Here is a 14305-nt window from a genome sequence, read left to right on the forward strand (position 1 = left end):
CATTATATACAAATAATGGCGAACTTTGTGGGATTGGTGTGTCAAAATTCGGGAAAAATGTAGCTTAACTCGTGTTCCATGTCACTTAGATACATATGTTATAAGAGGAGGTTGATTTCTAATGCATTATCGTATTATACATAAATTTATATGGGGAAGATTCTTGAACAAATTATGTTCGTTACAAATGTTCTAATGTTTGAATCGCTTGAAAATTCAAAATAAGAGTTAAGATAATTCAAAATAAGATTTAAATATAAATATAATAACATGTCGTAATGCTGTATACAATCACAATATAAATATCGACTTGCTAATTAGATGAAATTAATAACAGAAGAATTAAAGTACTACGTTTTGTAAGTTTGGTTGCATACGGTATTACACAAATCGAGTTATTTACACATCAATCATATCAAACATTGATTCTAATATTATATAACAATAATTGATTATGTTATTATTATAACAAAGATATTTAAAAAAACATTATTGTAATGATTACACATCTTATTTTTTTATTTCAAAGTAATTACATGTAATGCCATATGTATCATATAAAAATAATAATATATTCTTGTGATGCATCTATTGTGGTACATGGTATATTATCAAATGATGAGAACCATTGTTTCCATACATACAAAAGTCTTATCAAACATAATGTATAATCAGGTTGGTAATTGGAACTGAACAGTTTATCGAGTTCGGCGCTCGCAAATTTGGAGCGAAAGGAATTTACTTTCTGCTATTGGAATAATGAATTCCGGCGCAAAATTATGTCAGTCTTTAGAAATTCGCGTTGATAAATTTGGCATTGTGGAGTTCGCCGGCTATAATCTACGGCCGACATTGAAACCGAGTTGGTGGGGACATAACTGTAATATCGTTATTATTATTATGCACGTTGTATATGTGTATATATGTGTATATATATAAATGTGCGTGCGTCTGTATGGATGTGTGAGTATGGTGGTGGTGGCCGCCGTTTGTCTGCCGGAAGTGCATTCTATGGCGACGTAGCGATGCACAAGAAATGCAACACACTGACATATATTTGCTTTTACTATTGAACGGGTCTGTTCTTAGAAGCCATTGGCTTACTTTGAGCATTGCCAATGCAAGTATGCGGTTGATTCTAGTGCGAATGGATCTTAGCTCCTATGACCACTCAGTTATTAAACACAAGATCGAACGCCAACTGCCATTTGTTATTTTACTCATTGCACAGCTCTCGATTCTCACTTCTGTTTCTTCTTTTCTCTCTCTCTTCCCCTCAGTAGATGTATTCTTTCATTTCCAGTTTTAGAAAACGTCCAATTAGATTTCCTTGTAAAACAAGAAAAGAGTAAACTACCATGCCACATCTTTTAATAATAAGAATAATGTATTGACCCATAAGACAAAAAATATATATAAATAATTTAATTAAATAATTTTAAGATTTAAATAAAAACATCAATTGAAACTTATATTAAAGAACAACAGCTTCTTTCATGATTTAAATAAAGTAAATTCAGAATCAAGTAATTATTATTAAAATTCAATTATTTATATACAATATACAATATTGTTTTCTAACATTTTTTCCCTATTTACTTTTATATATTAAGTAATTAATCATTATGAAAGAAAGAAGTATTTATTAAATTGAACGTTTTAAAATGTTAAAGTTTTATAATATATATCGAGAGGAAGATGAATCGAATAATAAGAAATTTAAATAATTCATAAAGTTAAATATCTTCATTATTTTATTCAGTTTGAATATTTCTAATATATATTGTAAATCTTATTGTAGATTTATAAATATATAAGAACAAAGATTATGAGTTTATAAAATGGTTAAACTTTGTTTTAGATTCATATAGTATTACTAAATTTGAGTCACTGCTATCACTTCTGATATCCCAGTATTAGGCTTTGTTTAAAGTACCTAAAACTACATTTAATTTTATTTAATTTAAAATTTACTATGTTATTTCTGTGTTTTTCTTTTATAGTTTATATTGTAATATAGTTGTTTATTTTTCATTTAAATATTCTAATATTCTCATCCAGTACGTCCAATTAGGCTTGGTTCTGAAGCAAGAATACAGTGAACTTGCAGCATTTGCATGCAATAAATCCTGCTTGAATGCAACAAACTCCTCCGCCGAGAGGTCGATCTATGATGACTAATCTATCCACGGATAGACGACCACAAAGGATAAAGATAAGGATTTGAATTTCGTGTTGGCCGATGGATGAGTGGGCGAATTTTGTTGCATAATGATGACCGGGCGCAAAGTTCAATAAGCTCGGTTGTTTTTTTATTTTCTAACCGCGAGGTTGTGAGAAATTTCGAGCGAACGTTTCGTTCCGTTTGGGGGGCCAATGGCCCACGAAAGTGAACATCGCTGAGCGCACAACCGAAATTCGCCGTTAGTTTTCGGCCAACGAACCCATATGCCAATAACACGGGTTCCTCCGTCGTCTCAGCAGCTAGAGTTTTCATCCAATTAAGTAAAAAAAAAACATGGGCAAGATCAGAGCAGACATAGACCAGAAACGAAGAGACAGAGGAAGATTATCAAAAAAAAAATGGGAAACAAGTGTTTCTTCTAACTGTGCTTTGAACCTAAAATTGATCATCACCTCTGTCTGCAGCGCCACGACAGGGTCAAATCATGCTTTCGATATTAAATCCCGGTGTTTAAGATTACATCACGGAAACCAAAATTGTAATCATTATAATAACAATTTGAACATTGAAGAAATCCGCATACCTCACGTCTATTTATACACGTTATTGTTATAAACACTTTATCATGATTTTATCTCGTTTGTACTTGTGTCCAAGCGATATTTTCAAGCTAAACAAATAACAGCTACTTCATTATACACGTTATTACATCAACATTCTATTTAACATGTATATCAAATCATTATTTTCGAAACATATTTAACTTTATTATAACAATTGCGTGAATAAGAGATACGCAAATTCATCATATATACCAATTGGTTATCATGCAAATGTTGACGCTGGAAATGTACTTATATTTACGATTTGAAAAAATTCCATCTATGTAGAAAAATTTCAATATATGGTATATTTTATGTTTTATTTTTTGCAATAAATTTGAAACAAAACTGACTATTTTCATTCTCATCAGCAATTAACTTCTTTTTCAATAATCTAATATTATATATAACTTTATAAGCATTAACATTTATCTAATTTATTAACATTTATTATCTTATTACTATTATTTAATTATTATGGATTTTGATTTATTTTTCATTGATTCTTCTAGTGGTTTCTGTTTTCGAACAATTCAATTTTCGAATAGTCTCTGGAAACAAATAATTTTTGCAATAAACATTTTTATTATAAACTTAATTATGAATTCATCGAATTCATTTATCCTTCATAATATAATCACATACTATCACATTCTATAAATTATTAAGAATCAAATAGAACCATCGTATATTTTGTTGGTTTTTTTTTCTTCATTTATAATAAATAATAGGTTGTTAAACAATCAATAGCAAATGCGATATTGATTTTACAAGGTGCGGTCCGGGGTTTAGAACCTGTAGAATTCTATTATTATTTTCGTGTAGTCTATAATTTCAGCCGTAGACTGTTCCTCTGTAATAACAATAAATCATGGTGTGTTTGTTTGCAGGAAGTGTGGTCCTCGGCGATCGAAACCGTACATTAGATTAAACATCTGTTTGAACTCGTTAAGCTGCTGCAGAAATACCTTAACTTCAAGTTTTTTATTTAATATTCCTACTAATTCAATTATAAAATAACTTGTGTACATTGTAAATCAATCAATAAATGTTTTATTTATTTGAAAACGGTTTTTTTTTAATTACATTTATTGCTTATTTTCTCATTGTTGTGTACTAACTGAATAAATAAACCATTAATTATTCAGTAGTTTTCTATTGAGAGAAACAATGATTGGTGGTAATTCGTTTGTCCTAGTTTGATTTACATTAATTCGATGTGTCTGTTGCTAAGATTTGACAAAAATAAAATGCTCATCATTGAATTTGACCATGTTTTATTGTAGATAATTAAGGTAAGATTGTTTTCTATTCTATCAATTAAGTTCAAGTTTATATAAAGTTAGGTATGAATAAGTGCGTGATACAATTGCAAAATTTACTTTTATCTACATAAAAAAGGTTATCAAAGTAAGATTAGGTTTACAACTTTATAAGGACAGACGGTAACAAATCTACTATTTTTATATATAGATTAAAGCTGGCCTAGCTTATGTTTAAGTTAAGCAACAATTGTATTGTTTTAGATAACTAAAGTATTCAAATATTAAAATTAATTTAATTTTGATTATATAATTAACGTATTTTCGTCAGTTACAACATGAATCCAATAATAGAAGAAATAAGATAATAAGTTAAGATACAAGTAAGTAGATATTTGAAAAGGAGATACTTACATAGGAGATACAAACATGTATAGTTAATATTTACCAGATCAAAAGTGATGTTCTTTATAAAAAATAATGATAAACTATGTTATTTTCTTAAATTAGTACTGTGATAGACAATAGCTGATATAAATAATGCAAGTTCAGTTATGGATAATGGAAAGCAATGAATACATTGTGTAAATGAATGGGTGTGTGTTTGTGTGTATATGTGTGTGCGCGCGAGTAGTTCATCAGCAATGAACTTGGCAGAAGTGTTGCGAAGGTAGGCCACTCGAGTTCAATGCCTTACTTTCATAACTCGACAATCTCTCTTACATCACTTGTACTACTCGCAGTGTAACTATACGTTGCTACGACCGTAGCACCGCCGCCTGCCATCCATTGCCATCCGCAGTTGGTGCTCTTTGTAGCCTCCGGGCTGCAACAAATTGCCAACTGCTGGTGGCGGGGGTCTTGCAAAAAGGGGGCCTTCATCCTCCAAGATGACGACGGAGGTCATCGCCGTTTCCTCATAGAAACTCTCGTCCTCGGGCCGACGCTCATGATCATGATTATTCATTTCATTCATCGAAGTCCGGCGAGTAATTCTTAATTACGAAGAATCATATTTACTACCATTTTCAGCTTAGAACTATCGCGGATCATTTTTTTGGGTACAAATCATATTTCTCTTTTACGACTTTACCATATGCCTTTAAGATTCATTTAAAAGCGGCACACTTAAAACCGAGATGCGATAAAAGACAAGCAAATATTTAGTTATATATTAACGACAACCAGTATTTAATTTTTGCTACTGTTCCATATTATATTAACTCAATGTAAGCAATCCATTTTTAGTATTCTAACATATGCTACGGATTTAGAATAAAATTAATACTAAAGTAAATATATTGATACAAAATGAGTAATATCTTGTTAGTTATTTTTGTATTACATTATCTATAATTTTGTATAATTTACAAATCTAGATCTTAGATTTGAACTTACTAAAAATGGAATGAATGACTAAACTATACTAAGTAATATGAGACACACATCTGACAATTCGACAGTTATTGGTTTTTGTTAGCTACCAACCTAATTAAATGTATGAGACACTATTTTTCTTTAGGATAATTATGGTAATACTAACAAATCGTTAGTTCAAGTACAAACTGATCAAAAAGATACTTGGTTAATGTTTATGTAAATTGTAATATTTGCAGTATTTGCAATGAGTTTAAATTATATTCAATTATAATGTTTGTTACAAGCTGCATTTTAGTAGTATAATATTCGCTTGTTAATTCGTTAATAGCTGTCACGGGTAGCTGAATTTATGAGTAATGGAATAGAAGCGAACACAAAAAAAAATGCTTTCACAAGTTCGATTACCTCTGCCGCCGGTTTATGTAAGTTCAAATTAAAGATCAATGACTCACAATTTCTCATCAGCAGAGTGTGAAGGTTAAGTATGGCAAAATATTCAGCGATTCGTATTACCTTAGAGAACAATTGCAGTCCGGAATTCGGAGTGAAAATTGTTTACGAGACGCTCCCAATATCAAATGTGGAACTCCGCATCGATCCAAATGCAATTTATGAATATGAATAAATAAAAAGTGAAACATATCGCTGCCTACGCGACGCCGATCCAAATGTTTGCATCAACACGTTGCTTTGAATGTAAACGTGCAAACAAGGAAACAAACAAAAAAAATGTATTGTAGTTGCTAAGGTGTACAGACGGAAGATTCTATTGCCAAGATTTTAATTGGATGTCGGAGTTTATTGACTCCATCTGCATTTCCATAAACTTAAAATGTTAATTAATTGTTATGCGCACGCTTGGTTATAAGCAAAATAAAAAAAAACTTAATAAATAGACTAAGTTTCACACTCGCAGGCAACACAAACTTTCTTTTGTTTATTTCTAGGAATCGTTCAACTCTGCATCAGGTCGCACAAATATCAGCAGCTCCGCCTATTTCAATAACAAACATTTTTGTTGTTGTTTTGTCTTGATATGATTTATCTCTTTGTTTACCAATTTTCATCCCTATTCATTTTGGTTTGGTTTCTTTGACTTTTGGAGATTTTTAATAATGGACACATTGTCTAATCAAATACACGATATTAAATATATATCAATGTCAAGTGCAAGTAGGAAGTTTTGACTAGTACTGTAATATGTATTTAAGTTAGTGTTCGCTCAGTTGCTGTAAATGTTAGGAGAAATTGCGATAAACTATGGTATGATATTTATATAAGTTTAATTAATGTATTTAACTATTTTACTTATGCTATAGTGTAAATATTTTGATATAGTTGGAATTAGTCAATAAAACAACTAGTTTCGTAGGAATGAAATACAAAATTGTAGTACATTACATGCATTTCCGTTTATATTATATAAAGTATAAAAAATGGATGTTGTGTGACAAAGTTGTAACGAAATATATATATATAAAAATGATTGAAAAAAGCAGTAGTTTTCATTGTCCAATGTACAAGGCGAGAGGCCGTGTGCAGAGTTCAATGGCACTGGGTTCGATTCCGTAATGTACTCTTCTTTTCTGCAGCAGTGCAGGTAAGTGGCACGACGGACGCGAATAACCTGAGCGTTATAACCTTATTCGCTCACGGAAAGTCGTTCATGATGATAATGTTCGATGAGGCTTCCTTCGGCCTCACCACGCTTCGTCTTCGTCTTCTATTATGTGCTGCTGCCTGCGAATTCCCATTTTTGCACGTGCCGCGAATCCTTAATTAATTTACAAACATACGAAACAGACACAAAACACTCGAAATCGGAACGACACGCGCTTCAGTTTTCTTTCTTTATTTCTTTCTGTCTTCCATTCTTTCTTTCTTTTCGTCTTTCGCTCTTCATTCTTTCGTTTCCATTTCGCAATGCTAAACTTTACAGTTATCCTACCGTGCAAATGGCAAGTGTAAACAAAATTCTCTTGGACTTGGGTTCCGTTTTATTCCCAAATCGTATTTGCAGCGACAAGTGTTCCTCTTCCTATGCTTTTTCTCTATATTTATACACACATGACCTAATGCGATAGAACTTACCAATGTTTTCATAGATACCATTAACTTAGAGCTACAAAACATTTTAAAAAATGCATTCTGTTCACATTTAACTATACTTTGATAGTTTATTTATAGATGATCTCGTACAAATCGGCTATTACATTATAAATATTTTTTACTTGTTCCACAAATCTTTTATGATACTTAAAATTAAGTTAATTAGTAAATAAATGTATAGATTATCAAATCTATTATGTAATTAATATTTAAAGAATATTTTTAAAATAAATAACTTCAAATCTATTAACCAGATAAGATCAAATTGTAATACAAATATTTTGTGTTAGTACGTTTGGAGAGAAATTGCGGCATTGAGGCCATATGCATATTATTTGAAATAAAATTATTTGACTACAATAACTTTGAAGAAGATTTTAGAATTTGTGTTTAAAACGTTCTATTATTATTACTACTAATATTTGAGTTAGTGACATGTTCTTATATATGTCATAAGATTTATCAAAACTATACGTTATTTGAGATATAAATGTATGTAAGATATACCAACTGTTATTAGTTACTATGATGACATTTAAAATGTTATCATCACGTATTACTAATCTAAAGAGTTTATTTTAAATGATTATACAAAGTATTGTTTGGAAATATTGAAAATTAATAGTTATTATGTAGTCAATTTTTTCCTTAGTTTTAAGATTATATAGATAAAATAAAGTAAGTTTAATTTATAAATTATGAAAACTAAGAGTTTATATCATGTTATTTATACGACTAGAGAGAAATTGCCTTGACATTGAGGCCATATAGGAATTGTACCAATAAAGTAGTTACCAATAAAATAAATTATAGATATTAATTAAAAGGAATTCGTATTTTATGATACACTTTTACTGTTACAATTAATACTACAGTTTGATTAGAAGTTGCGTTGAGCATTATGAATGAAATTTAATGTGGAACAATGAGATAACGAAATTTGTGAATTGCTGATTGACAATGAACTTTATTTCGAAATGGGAAATGAAACATTGAGAGCGATATTTTATGAAATGCAGCCAGCAGCTACGTACAATGCGAGGTGGCTCGCTCGAGTCTTTCCAATATGTGTGACATTGACCGCAAGTAAACTTCGCGTTTCTCGTAATACTCTGTCGGATCGGATTCTTTATACAACCGACAGTTTCAGCATCGAGCAGCCTGCAAAACAGCAACTCATTATATTGCGCGGACTTTCCACAATAAAACAGGCATAGACAATGACTTTGATATGAAAATTGTTATTCAGCAATTTCAGCGTAAACGCATGATTAATATACCGGTTAATTATATAATAATGAATATGTAAAATTTAGATTGGAATTTGTTTTGTTTATTTTGATAGAAAGATGGTAATAATGTTTGCATTCGAGTATTCGCATACGTATTAGGTAACGTGCAGTGTTTTTGGTAAAATGATGATTATATTCGTTAGCTAATTAATCCGGATACCTGAGTTTAATTGGACTTTCAAATGAAACGAACGCGCGCTGCTGCAATTCGTATCCGAAGTTGACGTTTGGTATGAGACGGAGGAGAAAGGATCCGAGATTCTGGAGGAGAAGAGAACGGCTGATGCAGAAGAAGACAGTTACCGTATGAAAAGTGCTGTTGAAGAGTTGAACAATCTCAATCTCGTCCTGTTTGTCTAACTGTATTCGGTTGAAAGTAAACTCGGCGATGTAGCGGTGCCTTCCAACTGTACAAACTGTTGCTTTGCATACAATTCATCGGTTTCCTCCTCTATCACATTTCCTCTATCTCTCTTTCTCTCGGCGCATTTTTTTGTTTCTTCCTATTTCTCTTTTTTTATTACTTCGTACGGTCCCCACTTTCGCGTGTTATGCGTATTGGACGTGCACGAATAAGAACTATATGAGACATTATAACTGTGCGTCCGGCTAACGTCATTGCACAACAAAAGATCGTAGTAGTTTACCGCTACCTCCGCCCTAGCGAGTTTACTTTTCAATTCCGTTTTTGGCAAATTCCAACTATAAATTTCGTTCTTAACGGGTCCACCGGTTACACAATGCTTATGAGGCGCTTAAATATCGTTACTACATTTTAGGGAATTTCATTATGTAAATATATGATTATGCAACAATTTTTATTATAAATAAGAATCAATATTAATAATATCGTAGGTGAATTACAGGAAATCAATTATGTTACATATAAAAAAAATGTTAAATTAATTAAATATACTGAATCAATCCATTTGTAAATAATTTACATAAGGTATTATACAATATGTCATACTGACAGCTCGTATGAGATTTGGAAAATTTTTATTCGAACGTCACAACGAAGTCATAAAAATATGTCAATCTGACGTTTATAAGCAAACTACTTTGATTTAAAAATGAATTCATGTTCTGATTATTAAAGCAACTTGTGGATGACCAATGAAGATGCTAAAATAAATTAACAAACTTTTCCTGCAACGGAACACTTCATAAATCCTGAAAGTTTGAACAAAATATTTTCTTTATTTAAAAAGATGAGAAAAAGATTCATTATTTATTTAGTAATTATTTCATTCCAGATTTTCACGGAACACCTATTAACAAATATAAAAAAATGTATTCACTATAACTAAGTATAATAAGTGAAATTTTTAAATATTCTTGCGTGGGCTGAGCAAATATTTTAAACACCTACATATATTTTCTATGATGAAATTATGTAAATGAATGTAGTGAATTTTAATATCAGCAAGTGTATGACATTAATTTCCTTTTCACTAGATTTTTGTCTGATGATAACTTCCCCTGTAATTTAATGAAACAAAACTACTGACACTGTAAAGAATATTAAGAATTCCTAGTATTGTAACAGCTGATAAGCAGTTTATTATAATGAATTTCTAATAATAATGAATATATTTAAATAAAAATTCTGGTACATTTCAATTTTCAGTGGAACCTCGCTTAACGAGCATAGTCCATTCCAAAATTTTCGGATTTTTCTTCATATAGTTTCCCCAATTTTCCCCATATAAACTAATGTAATATACGATAATGCGTTCCATGCCGGAAAAAAATGTATAACTTGGTCTAGTTTTTTAACGATTTTGCTTTTCTATGGTTATTTTTATTCTTTCGCTTCTTATTCGGAGAATTGAATTATTACATTTTGCACCAAAAAAACATATCAAAGTTTGGAAATATGTGTGATTATATACTATAATGGTTAGACACAATACAATCTGCGTTTATGCGAAACGTCGCTCGTTAAGCGAATCATTTTTACAATTTATTTTGCTCGTTAAGCGAAATGCTCGGTAAGTGAGATGCTCGTAAAGCGAGATTCTTCTGTACTTAAATTATAATATTGGCGAATTAGACTCGAAACTAATAATCGCAATTATTGTGGATTTCAGAAATTAATGTTTGCGTTAATAATACTACTACTTTATATGCGATTGCGTCTGCTTTGAAGAATAATACCAGGATGAATATGCACCCCAATTCCGCGGAACGAACCGCAAGTTGTTGCTCCAAATGAATTATGCACCCCTGTTTTATGATAAATAAACGACTTGTCAGTATACTCATCGCATATTTGATTAAATCTTTATTATGGGTTGCATTTTCGACTAATTGATAACTCCTTCAAGCTGAGTTCTTCAAAAGGTTTAAACTATACTTAAGTTAATTATATTTACAATCTACAATCAGAATTATGAAAATATTTTGTAATGACTAAGTGATACTTGTCAACTAAAAAAATACGTAATTTCATTTGATTCGCAATTATTTATACAAGTTACATGATAAAAAAATTAATCTTATAAAGGTTTAAGTTTATAAATAATAATGCCATAAAAATTAACTGACTAAAGTATAATTCTTATCATTTCTTAAATAAATATTGGATTTTTATTGTATATTGCTGCATCTACATATTTTGATATTGATTTTAATACTAACACTTAAATAAAAGTTTTCGTTGCAAATGTAGTCAATTTAAAAAATCATCCTATAAATCAAACTCACTTTTCTCAAAATATTTGGTTTTGAACGTTATTTTAATGATATAATGGATCCTCAGCAATAGACCGATGTCTTCCTGTCCACGTTCTGTTCAAGGTGTGGAATTACCAAGACGATGTAAAAAAAATGCACACACACACACTTGGATAAACCAGTTTTTTTTCTGAAATCATATTCTCCAGTTTGATCGAGCTTAGCGAAACCTTCATGACGGAAGTGTGTTTAATATACGGAAGGTGTGTTTCGTTTCAGATTTGTAATGGAAATCGAATCCACGAGATTTGCACGATGTTGAACTTACATAACGGGAAGGGAGAGGAAACATGATGAAGCGAAGATAGAAAAAGGTTTTATTTTACTACTTTTTTTTCGTCCTCGCTTAATATTTACATTGATTTTTCGATGGTTTCGTCCGTGGGTTTGGGATAAAGTCAATAACCCGTATTGCAGAATAAGCTAAGGAGATGGATTTTGGTTGGACTCTGTTGGTTTTGGTGGAACGCGCAGGTGAAACAATAGAAGACCTTCAGAGATGAACTGTTAATTTAAGATTGTATTACCATTCAAGATGTTTAGGCATCATTTATTATTATAATATATTTATAAATTACACATCATTAATATTATTATAAGTTATTATATAATTACATTTGAATTTATTTATTTCAAAAGTGTAGTAATATATTGAATCTGTATATGCATAACTCATATTTTTTAATTAAAAAAAACTGTTTCATTTTTCAAAATTGTAAAATATCAATTCGTTTACTTCAATATTGGAAGGAACATTATTTCAACTTAACAATTTCTTATATATTTGGAAGATGGAAAAAGTGAGAGTGTGCCAAATTTATTACCCTTGTTATTTGTCCAATAAGCACAATCCATCTTCATCAAAATATAAACTTTATCATGTATCATGTACTTGATAAGAATTATTGTAATTGAATCTTTCAAAAATAATATTATTTTTTATTATTCGAAGCTGGTTTACCACATGTTGTCAACTGTTTTCTGTTTGTTAATCTCAAATGAGTATGCATGAATCCTCATTTCAACGACTATCATGAAATCAACACATGTGTTTTCAAGATAATCTTTTTACACAATCATTAGTAATTAATTACAGTTCGTATATAAATGAATGTATAATACACAACAATATTTTATAAGCCATTATTACCTTATTGAAACACATCCTGTCACGAAAAATGTATTGATTTATAAACAGTTAGATAATGACTTTTTTTGATTATGTAGGACGTATATTTATTATTGAATAATTTTAATGTAGCATAAACTCAATGTTTAATAATAATGTTGTTTACAAAAATAATAGACGAATAACAAAATAAAGACGGAATTTGTGTCAGCTATTGAGAATGTGTGGTATAACATTTTATATATTAGATAACAATGCTCCAATAAGTTTTTATCGTGTTATTCGTAAGGGCCTCTCTTCTCTACACCGAATATTTGGATCCAAAGTGCACTTGATTGATGAATACTTTTTCAATCGGAATCATTAGAGCGAAGACACGTATTTTTTTGTATTGATGTCTTTGAAAAATTGGAGCCCTCCACGAAATTGATTACATAAAAAGGAATCCAATATCTTCGTGTAAGATTATAACACGGTCCAGGCGTGCGTGTGTGTGTGTGTCTGAGCGTCTGTTGTCGTTTTTTCTCTCCTTCGGTAAGACGACCAGAGAGGGTCGACGACCAAAATGTAGAGTACATTTTAAAAGTCCGTTATTCTGTTTTCGTGGTCCGGACCAAAGAAATGTTAATCGTCGCCCACGACTTGAAATCATCCGTAGCATTGGCGCTGGGCCACTGGAATGGACATTCGGATAACGGGACGTCGGCGATCGTTGAAAAGAAAATGGGTTTTATTTTCGATCTCCTCTAATAACAAGACAAAGGTTGAGTAATGCGCTCCGCTCCATTCGTAATTAACATAACGTAACGTTACTTCAATATGCGTCAACGTTCCTAACGTTTCCTCCTTCCTCACGTCTTCGCACCTCCTCCACGTAAACAGAACCACGAATTCTACTACACACCTAACGGGAATAAAAAACGAAATTTTCTTGGAATTTTCAATAGGGCACAAAGTCAATGATCCAATTGTTCATATTACACTACAAATGTATTATTTCAAATATCAATTTTAAATATATTTTTTTTGCTATACGTATTTAATTAGCTATTCTTACAGAATTATTGCAATTGATATTATTCATTTTCTATTACACACATACAATTTTCGAGTCCAAATGTTTTCCGTTTTCAAATACAGTAGAACCTCGTATTTTTACTCGTATAGTAAAACATATTCAAAAATACACATAATATGTGAGCCCAAGTTTTAAAAATGATGTAGCAGGCGCGCAATCCGGGACTTCTCTTCTCATCGTCACTCGTTATGCGAAACGTCGCTTGTTAAGCGAATAATTTTTCTTCATTTTGCTCGTTAACCGAAATGCTCGTTACGTGAGGTGCTCGTTAAACGAGGTTCAATTATATCTTTATTTCCTTTTCATATTTTTAAAAAATTGATATAAAATGTGATTATAAACAGTAAATTATAGATTGAGTTACATTTATTCGGGTTTAATATTAATATATTAACTGCGCCTCGTAGTTAATATATAATGACTGTGATAGGAGAGTAAAGAATGTAGTTTGATGGAGTAAAATATCGTCAATATCAATGCTATATTTTCAGAAAATTTGTGTTTTGCTTTAATTGGTTTAGTTGTAAAT

This window comes from Nicrophorus vespilloides, unplaced genomic scaffold (genome assembly GCF_001412225.1).
Source record: "Nicrophorus vespilloides isolate i.1.1-1 unplaced genomic scaffold, Nicve_v1.0, whole genome shotgun sequence".
Lineage (NCBI taxonomy): Eukaryota > Metazoa > Arthropoda > Insecta > Coleoptera > Silphidae > Nicrophorus > Nicrophorus vespilloides.